The sequence below is a fragment of the Pleurodeles waltl genome, chromosome 5 (assembly GCF_031143425.1).
Source record: "Pleurodeles waltl isolate 20211129_DDA chromosome 5, aPleWal1.hap1.20221129, whole genome shotgun sequence".
NCBI classification, from domain to species: Eukaryota; Metazoa; Chordata; class Amphibia; order Caudata; family Salamandridae; genus Pleurodeles; species Pleurodeles waltl.
This window is the reverse complement of record NC_090444.1, coordinates 779,863,155-779,876,277: the sequence shown is the minus strand read 5'-3', so window position 1 is coordinate 779,876,277 and position 13,123 is coordinate 779,863,155. Positions and strand designations below refer to the sequence as shown.

At 43.5% G+C, this 13,123-nt stretch overlaps 1 protein-coding gene across 43 annotated transcripts in view; it reads left to right on the top strand.

Annotated features, from left to right (window-relative positions):
• TRDN (triadin) overlaps positions 1–13,123 on the top strand; it is a 1,868,677-nt gene that overhangs the window by 766,935 nt on the left and 1,088,619 nt on the right. The gene's annotated exons all lie outside the window — the stretch shown is intronic.

Genomic DNA, 13,123 nt, shown 5'->3' with positions numbered 1-13,123 from the left:
TATCCCCGCACGGGCGAGTGTGCGTCAAAAAGGGCTTGCGATGCGTCGATTTCACTCACTCATGAGACCTTGCATTGTTTCTCCTTTCATCGGGTCGGGAGCATAATCTTTTCTCTCAGCAGGAGAACGATGCATCGATCTGATCAGTACTCTCTGGCCCCGACAGGCCCTGTGTTGTTTTTACACACCCAGCGGTACTTGCATCGGAAATCCAGCCACACAATGATACGAAAACCACGCAGCGCGGGTTGCGATCTCACCAGCCTCCGTCAGCGATGCTGTGCGTCGTTTCTCCAGCCCGGGCATCGATCTTCGGGTCGCGTTGCAGGTGAGTGTCGATTTTCAGCTGCGAAGCTGGGGGCACGCGATTTTTCAGCCGCAGAGCGGAGTCACGAAGATCTTCTCCCCGCACGGCATTCTGTGCATGGCTTTCTTCCTTTTAGGCTGCCAGCTTCTCCTTTCAGGGTCCCAGGAACTGGATGGGCACCACTTGGCAGAGTAGGAATCTCTCCAGAGACTCCAGGTGCTGGCAGAGAGAAGTCTTTGCTGTACCTGAGACTTCAAACAACAGGAGGCAAGCTCTAAATCAAGCCCTTGGAGATCTTCACAAGATGGAAGGTACACAAAGTCCAGTCAATGCCCTCTTACTCTGGCAGAAGCAGCAACTGCAGGATAGCTCCACAAAGCACAGTCACAGGCTGGGCAGCTCTTCTTTCTCAGCTCTTCAGCTCTTCTCCAGACGGAGGTTCCTTTTGGTTTCCAGAAGTGTTCTAAAGTCTGTGGTTTTGGGTACCCTTCTTATACCCATTTTCTCCTTTGAAGTAGGCCTACTTCCAAGCAAAGTCTCTCTTGAATGTGAAATCCTGCCTTGCCCAGGCCAGGCCACAGACACTCACCAGGGGGTTAGAGACTGCATTGTGTGAGGGCAGGCACAGCCCTTTCAGGTGTAAGCGACCACTCCTCCCCTCCCTCCTAGCACAGATGGCTCATCAGGAAATGCAGACTACACCCCAGCTCCCATGTGTCACTGTCTAGTGTGAGGTGCAACCAGCCCAACTGTCAAACTGACCCAGACAGGGAATCCACAAATAGGCAGAGTCACAGAAATGGTTTAAGCAAGAAACTTCCCACTTTCTAAAAGTGGCATTTTCAAACACACAATCTTAAAATCAACTTCACTAAAATATGTATTTTTAAATTGTGAGCAAAGAGACCCCAAACTCCACATGTCCATCCGCTCCCAAAGGGAATCTACGCTTTAATCAGATTTAAAGGTAGCCCCCATGTTAACCTATAAGAGGGACAGGCCTTGCAACAGTTAACAACAAATGTAGCAATATTTCACTGTCAGGACATAGAAAACACTTTACTAGATGTCCTACCTTAACCATACACTGCACCCTGCCCTTGGAAAGGTTTAGACCTGGCAAGTGGGTACACTTGCCAAGTCGAATTTACAGTTAAAACTGCATACACAGACACTGCAGTGGCAGGTCTGAGACATGATTACAGAGCCACTTATGTGGGTGGCACAACCAGTGCTGCAGGCCCACTAGTAGCATTTGGTTTAAAGGGCCTGGGCACCTCTAGTGCACTTTACTAGGGACTTACTAGTAAATCAAATATGCCAATCATGGATAAACCAATTACATATACATTTTATACGGGAACACCTGCATTTTAGCACAGGTTAGCAGTGGTAAAGTGCCCAGAGTAACAAAAATAGCAAAATCAGAGTCCAGCACACATCCACAACCTTGGAAACAGAGGCAAAAAGTTAAGGGAGACCACGCCAAGGATGAAAAGTCCAACAGACACAATATCGGAAAGAGAAATGTTGTGGGCAGAATATTTTGTCAACAATATCAAGGACAAAAATATAATGATAGCAATTTGTTATAGGTAAGCACAGTTTTACTATATAGAACTCCATATATATGTCCCTTATCAATATATTTATCTTGAAGGTGGGTAGTAGTGAAGTTAAGAATAGTAAATCTATACTTACCTATTTGTGCAATAATTTGGTCCACACTACTTTTTACACAATATTATGTCCACATGATATTTTTGTCCCCAATATTCTGTAGTGATCCATTATTTATTTATCAAGATCATTTCCCAGCTCAGCTATCTTGCTCATGAAAAGGGTTTCTCTATGTGTGCACTCTCTGCCAGCTATGAGACATATTTTCCTTTGAGGGAAAATAGGATTAAAAAGCAGAGGTTTCAATTGGGATGGTTAAGAGGTGCAGTTATATTTTCTCTGTATTTTCTGCCAATAATTCCGCAAAGTGGATGGTGGCAGGATCATGGTATAGTCCCTCGGACTTACCCTTTGGGGAAGCCAGAGGAGATGTTGCATGGGAATCTTAGATTAGACCTGTTCACCTCAATCCAATACTTGTTATCAGGGTTAACGTTCCAATCTGGAGGCTGGTGGATGTGAGCAGCTGGGATGGACGTTTTACTATGAGGAAGACCTAAGCCTCCCTCAAATGCCAGCCCGCCATAGAGTTGTTTTTGATACTTTTAGGGCCAGATCTATCATCACGGCCCATTGCGATTCAGAAATAGCGATTTTTAAGAAATCGCTATTTCCGACTCGCAAAGTGCCATGTATCACATTTGCGAATCAGTAATAGCGATTTCTTAAAAATCGCAAATGCTATTACCGAATCGCAAATTGCGATACCGGCCCAATTCGCAGCTATGGGCCTGTTGGGCCATAGCTGCAAATTTTTTGCATTTCCAAAATAGCGATTTCTGAACCAGAAATCGCAATTTTGGAAATGCAAAACCCAAGGGTTCTGGGGGCCTAAGGCCCCCTCTGCAGCACCCCAAATTTTTTTGGGGGACATGTAAGATGCACACATGCCAAAGGGGCTTGTGTGCTTTACATGTACAATTTAAAAATGCATTTTAAATGCATTTTTAAATTTTGCACATGGTTACCACCAAGTTCAACTTAGTGGTAATTAGTGATTCCTAAATGCCTAAATCGCATTTAGGAATTGCTTCAAACATGTGCTAAGGAATCGCAAATAAGGAATCCTTATTTGCGATTTCTAATTTAGAGAGTCGCAATTTGCGACTCTCTAAACAGGGTCGCAATTTTAAGGAATCGCTATTTTAGCAATTCCTTAAAATTGTGTTCAGAATGTATTTCATACATTCTGAAATGGCATTTTGCATTCGCAAACGGGCATTCGCACCGTTTGTGAATGCAAAATGCTTTCATACATCTGGCCCTTAGTGCTCTATCTCGCCATACAAAACTTATTACCTGCATTTGATAGTGCAATCTTTTGGAACTACAATGGGAGTGTTTTGGCAAATACAATAGCCTTAGCAAGAACTTCAACTTTACTCTGATTATCCTATCCAACCACAAAATCTCCAGATTGAGGAGGGTTTTTGAAGAAGATGAGGAATGTTACAGTCATAATATGATTAGGTAAAAACAAAAGGTAAACAATAAACCCCTTTGCCCCAAAAGGTGACAAGAACAGTATTCAAAAAATATTTTTCCAAGATCCCATGTTAGTTTTTCCCTGTGCAAGTACCACAGTTTACTTGACCCATTTGTGGATTGTAGGTGTCACAGTAGACGTTCTCGGTTATCTTTTGTTTTGCTGCTAAAATAATGTGGTCAATATCATTTAGTCAGTATAGGTAAGCTGTTTGTAGTCTGTGGGGTGTAGTATATGTAACAGTATTATGCGAAGGGATGGTCATATTAGATAGCCCAATACCTACTCCAGATAACTATGATTTTCTTCCAAACATTTTCAGTCAAGAGCAAGGCTGCCAAATATGCTTATCATCCTTCTCTTGTTTGCACCATCTCCAGTCCTGGTGGGTGTAGGTACATTTCTTTCGATTTATTGGATTTAAGAGGCCATCATCACATGTACGTTTTTAGAGATTCTCCATTTTTGATACTTTTACATGTGGAGATTATAGTTATCCAGAGCTTCCACCATTTCCCCATGGAGCTATTGCGCTGCTGAATATTTTGCCATTGCCTCTCATTGGACTTCGGGGCCTGTAGTTGTAAATACAGATTATATCAGAAATAAGCCCCTTAGGTGATGTATTTTTGGGAAAGAGTTTTCACATTCCATGAGTGGTTTAAGGGCTGCTTCATTGTTAGCGGGATGGAGTGACCAATCCCGCAACTAGCAGTACCTCCATCGGTCACTTTCCCCTAATTTAAAATTTAGAGTCTGTGTTTCTCCACTGTGGAGTAAATAGTAAGTGAAACATTTCATGGCCCACTTTTTTGTGATCATAACCCATATTTTAATCCTGGATGTGGTAATTTCAGGAAAGTAATAGAATGGTGGCAAAGCTGTTTTTGCTAAACAAGATCCAGCCCATAGTATCTGACGCACAATTGCTGCATTCATGTGTATCCAGTGCCTGGCTGTCACATGAAGAGATATTTTGAAGAAGACCCAGATTTGTGAGGCATAGTAATACTGCTTTATATTCTAGGGAGTCCAAAGCCACCTTGTCGCCTGTATGTCTGTAACATTTTGTTTGCTGCTTGGGCTTTCTTTGATGTCCATATAAAAGAGTCAATAATGTTTTGTAGGGATTTCAAATTTGTTTCATAAATTCGCACTAGCAGGACTTGGAAGATGTACAATAATTGTGTCAAGATGTTCATTTTAACAGCTGGTACCTGCGAAGCCATGACACCATTTGCGCTTGTCTGTATTTATGGCGTTGAGCAGACGGGGGAGGTTTTCATGCAGATCTTTTGCAATGTAGGATTGATATATGTCCCTAAGGGGCATATTTATACTCCGTTTGCGCCGAATGTGCGTCAAAAATTTTGACGCACTTTCAGCGCAAACGTTGCCCCATATTTAAACCCTGACGCCCGATCCGGCGCACCAGGAAAATGGCGCTATGTGCGCCAGTTTTTGGAAGCGGCACCCCGCCCTGCGTTAATGACATGCAGGGTAGGCATACCCGTCCAAAAACAGACGCACATAGCGGTGCGTGGTATTTATGCTCCAGGGCAAAAATCACTCCCGCGCGGCAGGCGGCGCAAAAAAATGGCGCAAAGCACGAATATCGTGAAATTTTAACGCCTGGGTCAGGGCAGGCGTTAAAATGGGGCAAACACACCTGTACTTAATCAGAACACACAGAACAAACAACAGAGCATCAGAGCAGCAGAGCAGCAACAGGGAGACATGGAGGTGCTTTTTCTTCAACGTGCACGTAGACGCAGAGCCCTGCAGCAACAACAGCAGCCACAACAACAACAGCAGGGACCCCAAAGACAGCGCAGAAGGCAGGAGAGGATATTCTGCCCAAGAACAACCCTGCATGGCCTCAGGGAACGAGACATCATCCAGAGGTACCGGTTGAACTGGCAGGCCATTCAGCAGCTGCTGACAAATATTGAACAGCAATTGGCCCCCACTTTAGTGACTCCACGCACTATCCCAACCGAAACAAAGCTGCTTGCCGTACTTCACCTGCTGGCAAGTGGCTCGTTTCAGACAACTGGTGCCCTGGTTGGTGGAATCTCACAACCATCTTTCTCTGCATTCCTGCCTAAAGTACTGGATGCCATCATTGGACTGACACCCCGCCACATCTGCTTCCCTAACACAGTGCAGAAGCAGCAGGAACCAAAACAGGGGTTCTACGCCATCAGTGGCTTTCCGCACGTCCTTGGTGCAATCGACTGCACACACGTACGCCTTGTGCCACCTGCTGCGAGTGAACACCTCTACCGCAACAGGAAGCACACACATTCCATCAACGTGCAGGCCATAGTCGATCACCAAGGACTGATCAGCAACATTGTGGCTAAATATCCTGGGAGTGTACATGACGCATTCATCTTCCGTCACTGCACCATCAACCAACACTTCCAGGATGGACGGTATGGCAATGGACTACTTGTTGGTAAGGACAAAAATCTACTTATATACTCACTGCACAGAAACCCTCTAGGATAAACAACACATACACCACAATAGCAACACCTAGACAGGAACACACTGAGGTACTCACATCACTAGCCATGTGTCACAAGTCACCATTGAACCTCTCACACATTTGAATTTACTCCACAGCTTAGTGTGAAGACATTCATGACTGTGGTTGCCTAAATGTCACCTTGCAAATTGGAAGTCTCACAATAACCTGTACACTAATACAATGCATAACTTTTAAGGGATGGGATGGCCTGGGTATGTTCATATGAACGTTTATAATACCCTTTCATGTTTCAACTCTGCATGGAACTATCATCACACCCCCAGTGAGGACACACGGACCCCTGTGTCACAAGTCACAATGCAAGGGAGGGCACACTGTACTTGAGAAACCAATACATCCTGCTGACAAACAGTTAGACAACAAACACTTGCTCAGCCAAGGAAAAAAAACAATGCCAAAGTTTCCACCAACAACCATAGGTTGTCACATTAGTACACAAAATAGTCACAGACAACACAACACAACTACTGCCATCAAAGATACGTACAACAGTGCCCCCTACATCTAATTGATACCATTCTGTGTTTCTCTTTCAGCTGATCAGGGGTATGGCATCCAGCCTTGGCTAATGACACCATATGGGAACCCAAATACTGCTGCTGAGCGGGCATACAATGACGCCCACAAGAGGACACGCAGCATTGTGGAGAGGATCTTTGGGATCCTAAAGTCAAGGTTCCGCTGCCTTGACATCACTGGCGGAAGCCTACTATACTCCCCAGAGATGGTCTGCAAGATCATACTCACTTGTGCCATATTACACAATATTTGTGTAAAAAGGAACATTCCCCTCCTTGAACCGGACCCAGACATGCCTGAGGATGATGATGAGGAGGATGCTGGCCTGCAACAGGAGGGGGAACAACCTAACACCGCAGCAGGAGTGCGTAGGCGCCAACAGCTTGTGAACAATTTTTTTACTTAAGTTATTATAATCACTTGTATTCCACACTTGTAAATAAACACAGATAACAAACACCACATCATGCTTTGGCCTATTCATTTCTGACCACCTTTAGTTTGAAATAGCTGAAGATGAATGTCGTCTCATTGATCAAGAATGCCATTAAAATTCATCACACCAAAAATAAACATCACAACTGTATGCACAGAGGGTAGGATGTGACATGTTACATTACCATACACAGAGCCCAACAAGAGTACAAATGTGACAATTACACATGCCGGATCCAAACAACTGAAACAGTCTCTCATCCAGCCCAAAATTGGAGATCATTTGAAAGTCACATCACACGTGTTCAGAGACAGGGTGGGACCATCCATGTGTACGTGAACATGTCATCAATGGCTTCTCTCAAGTGTATGATGTGAGCAATACACAATTGCAACAACATCAGCTGCCACTAACTCAGGAGGAGACCTTGAAGTTACAGTGACAACATACACACAGACAGGTCATACTGGATCCACATTCCCACATACATGTACACATATGTCATACAACCAACCTAATATTTGAAAGTAGACCATCACAGTTGTGTCCCAGTTTGAACCTAGCAGGAAGATTGTAACATGACACTAAACCAGTTTATGCAGAAAGGGACACAGACAAGCAAAGAATTCTTCGCATTATCACATCGTGAACGCTGAGAGTCTTGCAAACTTAGTCATATGAAAATGGTATGCAACTTAGCTCCAAATCATCATTACTGCAAACGTCAAATGGGCTAATGAGATGAATGAATGGTCAACAGTCATTCATACATATGGCCTTACATTAGCCCGCTGCTGCAGGTTTGCCATGATATGATAAAAAGCATCCCCATCATAAAGGTCGGCACATTTTGGAGACGGAATACATAATGGTATCAAAAACATCATTTCAAAATAGCCATCAGCAATTACACCAAATATGTTGTCAAATATGGTCAATACATTAGTTAACGTATCCCAAACATCACTGTGTGAAGGCCGTCTATACATAAAAGTACGGACATTTGTCATATACAAACACAAATGTGTCTCACATCGCACCGTTTGACCATGACAAATCACCTTTCCAAAGCTAAACACATGAAGACATTTGGATAACTTTGCTCCATATTCTACGCATACAGCATGGCCGTCATAATTTGTTCACGTACATGAGTGCACACAATGCAGAGTCAGATACAAATGTATCCAAAAGTGTCTTGATATTTCGCCTTCAAAATATTATTTACATCCACAATATTTTTGACTCTGCATCATGTGCACTACTGTACGTGTAAAAAAAAACACGCCCATGATGTATGCGTGGTGAAATTGACGCTACATGGACAATATGTTGGTCATTTCATGTACAGTATTAATTATTAATATTCATATCATATTTTTTCACTCCGCATCATGTGCACCACTGTACGTGTAAAAAAAACGACACCCATGATGTATGCGTGGTGAAATTGACGCTACATGGACAATATGTTGGTCATTTCATGTACAGTATTAATTATTAATATTTATATCATATTTTTTCACTCCGCATCATGTGCACCACCGTACGTGTAAAAAAAACGACGCCCATGATGTATGCGTGGTGAAATTGACGCTACATGCACAATATGTTGGTCATTTCATGTACAGTATTAATTATTAATATTCATATCATATTTTTTCACTCCGCATCATGTGCACCACTGTACGTGTAGAAAAAACGACGCCCATGATGTATGCGTGGTGAAATTGACGCTACATGCACAATATGTTGGTCATTTCATGTACAGTATTAATTATTAATACTCATATCATATTTTTTCACTCCGCATCATGTGCACCACTGTACGTGTAGAAAAAACGACGCCCATGATGTATGCGTGGTGAAATTGACGCTACATGCACAATATGTTGGTCATTTCATGTACAGTATTAATTATTAATATTCATAACATATTTTTTCACTCCGCATCATGTGCACCACTGTACGTGTAAAAAAATAGACGCCCATGATGTATGCGTGGTGAAATTGACGCTACATGCACAATATATTGGTCATTTCATGTACAGTATTAATTATTAATATTCATATCATATTTTTTCACTCCGCATCATGTGCACTGTAATGCGTCATAAAAAATTGACGCACAACTGTGTATGCGTGAAAATATGACGCATAACGGGAAAATAAAAACAGCGGCCATTTTATGCAGGAAGTGATGTAATAGGATATCCTGTTTACAAAATCTGTACTGGGAGGTAACTTTCACTTTCACTTTGCAGTCTCAGATTTCTCTAGACTGTGTGGTTGTGTGAAAGGTGTTGTCCTGTGTTTTACTGCTCTAGTGTCCTGTGTGCCTTGTATTTTGTCTTAGTGTCAATCTATTATTGTTGTATCACATTGTCTCAGTCTGTTTAGTGTTATTTTGTCTATACCTGTGATAGTTTGTATTGTCTGTGGGAGTCTGTTGTGGGTAGCATAGTTTGGGGGGTTAGTTGGGCTATTTTTCTACTTCTCCTTTTTCTTTCACACCTCTACCTTTCCCCATTTCCCCCTTTATATTTTATATTTTGTTGGTACATTCTTATCCCTCTCAATATGTCAGGTAGGCCTCGCCTGTCCAGGATGGGGGAAGACGAATTGGGGGGGTTCATATGGCTTGTAAGCCATTTCCTCCCACTAATGCTGGAAGCTGGGGGCCGTGTGATACAGGGGTATCACACGGAGGCCAGGAAAATCCGGTGGGAGAAGGTGCGCCATCACCTGGTCCGGGTCTATGGGAGTCTCAGGATTGTACACCAACTCAAGCACCGCTGGGCAGATCTGATCACCAGGGAACAGGACCTGCTGGACCACCTGGGACTCCGGATTGGTGGCCATGTTGGTGAGTAAAAAACAATTACATGGGAATGACAGAAATTGGTGTGTGAACATGTGATGATTGTTAGCGAATCTGCAAAATAAGTAGCTGAGTGTGTGTAATGCCAGGGAAACCTAGGCCCATGGTTATACACATTAATCCCCATTCTTGCAACACATGTACACGCAATGACAGCTTTATAAATTCAACATCTATTTGTATTATGCTAAGTCGCCCCCTCTCTGCGTCCCAAAATGTTTCAAATGCTGCGCTACAAAGGTATACATATGTGTCCTAATGTGTATTTGTTGCAGAATGTGTATGAAGACCTATGCTACCAGTCCGATGGATCATTTTTGCAACACATACCAGATGCCTGTAGCTGCATGTAATGTAGTGTTGCATTTGTGTCAGAAAAGCAACACGTGAACGGCTCTATTTGTACTCCACTGGTCATAATGGCCAGTGAGTACGTCATGTAGAAACAACATACCTACATATGCAGACGCCATAGCTAGACAGAAAATTGGAAACACATGATGATGCTATACATGTGTGTTGCCGTCATGTCACATGAAGTTAGTCATGTTGTTCACACATATGTCACATGTGTGTCTGTTTGCTGTCTGTTGACCCTGTCCAAATAGCCTGTTTAATTGTGAGTGGTCATGCAGTCCTCATGGAACCAGTTTTGGAATGTCTCTCGGGGATGCACATGCTGAGATGTATGGATAACATTATTGTTGGGGCATACTAATGGAGGATTAACTTGGACGACACATGACTGTCCTGACCACTGCATGAGTGTAGTAGGGTGTGACACTGGAGCAGGAGACTCATCCAATGTTAATGTTGAATACAAAGTGATCCATGCAGGATGAGCATGTGTGAAAGTCTATCATTACCATGTCATTTTCACACAGTGTCATTGTAACAGAAATCTTTTGTCCGTTCACCCAGTCTGAGTATAATCTTTGTTTCATGCTTTACAGGTGGACCAGCCCCGTACACCGTGGGAGAGGTGGCCCATTTTGACGACCCCGATACCTACAGTGAGGGCCGCCTGAGTGCTATTTACATTGTTTGGTAATGACACATGATGGATTACTGTGTGTTCAAGAGAATTCATGATTTGATGTGCTGGCCGTTCATTGGCTTTGTTCTTTTAGTGTGATATCAAATTTGAATAATGTTTCTGCAAAGCAATACGTAGTCATCTCTCAGATTGAGGGGCTGTAGCCCATTCAATTATGGCGGCAATTGGGAATGGTATGACTCATTTGGAATAGACTGGTCAATGTTAGACTTGGTCAGGGACTTGCCATGAACTGAGTCTGCATATCAGACTGACAGTCTCCCAGATAGCTTAGGCACATGGCATTGATGACAAGTGCTTCTTCCTAGTTGAGGATGGACTGTGTACACTGTAGGTTGGATCTTCCATGGGCATGTACTTCCACAAGGTGAACTCGAAGTGTGTGTGACTTGAGTGCAATGCCCTAGGTGTTCAGTTGAATCATGTGAATGGGTGTACTACCTCCCCTGTGTGTGTTGTTAAACATGCCTCACTAATAGTATGTTATGTTGGGCTAAGTCATAACATTTTGACATGTGTGGACCTGGGATGTGACAAGGTTGGGCTGACTACAACGTGTTGCTAGCCCTTCATAGGTGTTGTGTGTGAAGGCACATAATTGTTGAACTTTCTGTACACTCCTGGGTGTGCATTGAACATGGGATTGTTGGTTGTTCTTCCCACACCACCCACAAAGACTGGGATGTTACTGTGAAACCGGGTACCTAGGACTGTAGCAACCAGTATGTTACACGTACTTAACACCTTTTGTGACTTGAGTTAGTACCTTGGGCCAGAGTGAGAAAAATGTCTACACGTTGCAAATGGCATAAATATATGTGTGGGATTTGCAAACGTCTGTTTCCTAATCCAAAATGTCTTTGGTGGTCATGTACATATGAGTAAAATGCTTTTCAAAATTGATATAATGAAGGGTTTTACCAGACCTACTTGCAAATCACAGTGGTAGGCAATCCCATTTGCAACCGAGTACGTGGTTGCAAAGTGAGTAGCTGTTATCATCCACTTGAAGTGGATGGTAACCCCCTTGCTGACTGGAAGGGGTCCTCATTGTAAAGCTTCAGCCTTTGTGAGTGGACTAAAAAAATCCTGCGCAAAAAAGCCAGTGGTCTAAGGGACCAATAATTACCGTGAAAATTTCCAAGTACAATTGTTGTGATTTAAAAATAATTGCAGCTCATTTTTCTTTCCGGTAAATGGCCTACACTTGGGAAGAAATAACTTGCTTAATTTAAAAACAGTCACGTCTATGGAGTTCTGCTGGTCCCAGCAGGCCACCATCCCCGTGAGTGCCCATGTTGCTAAGGTGGGGCAACTTGGAACCCACATCATTGATGTTCATGAGGTGGGTTTTAGGGACCCCATAGCGACTCGCAGACGGTGTCAGAGACACCGTTCTGCTTTGCAATTTGCTAGTTGATTTTCCTAAATTCCTACATCTGACACCTAGTGTGGACACATGATTCTGGGCCAGGGGTTCAATCTTAGCACACAACTAATTAAAAATGCTATTGAGTGAGGAGTGTGAGTGTAATCACATAGAATGACATATGTACTGAAGTCAGTATGCGGAAGAGCTGGTGCCATAATGTCAAATGCCTTAGGTATGATTTGGATGAGTAGTTTAGGGTGATGTCATCCATCATGTAGAGACATGGATATGCTAGGTGTGATATGACCTTAGGGATGCATGATTCACATGTACTTCCTCTGAGCATTTCCGTGAACTATGTTGTAACAATTGCTGCATACAATATATTTCTAGTAATGGACAAATGAGCCATTGTGGGATTCAACCCACTGTAAATTCAATGCTCAATATTTCCCTTTTCTCTTCACAGCTGCAAACCTGAGTGCCGCAGAGCGCAACCATTTTGAGCGCAGGGCAATGAGGTACAGGCACATCCTGCAGGTGCAGTGTGGGTATCGGAGGATGGCCCGCAGATACAATTCCGATCGGGCCTCCGGGGCGTGGTATGCCACACCACAGGCTCCACCAACGGTGCCACCTACAACCACCAGGTCTGCCCAAGGGGACCCAGCGATGGACCAGCCATCTTCCTCAAGACCTGGACCCAGCCGTGTGTTGGGAGCAGGGCTGTCCCGTGGCCACTCCACTCCAGCGACAATCTCCACCTCCACCGGCACGCAGACCAGCAGTGACCCTCCAATTGACCCTGCAGCCTTCCAGGCATTGTCT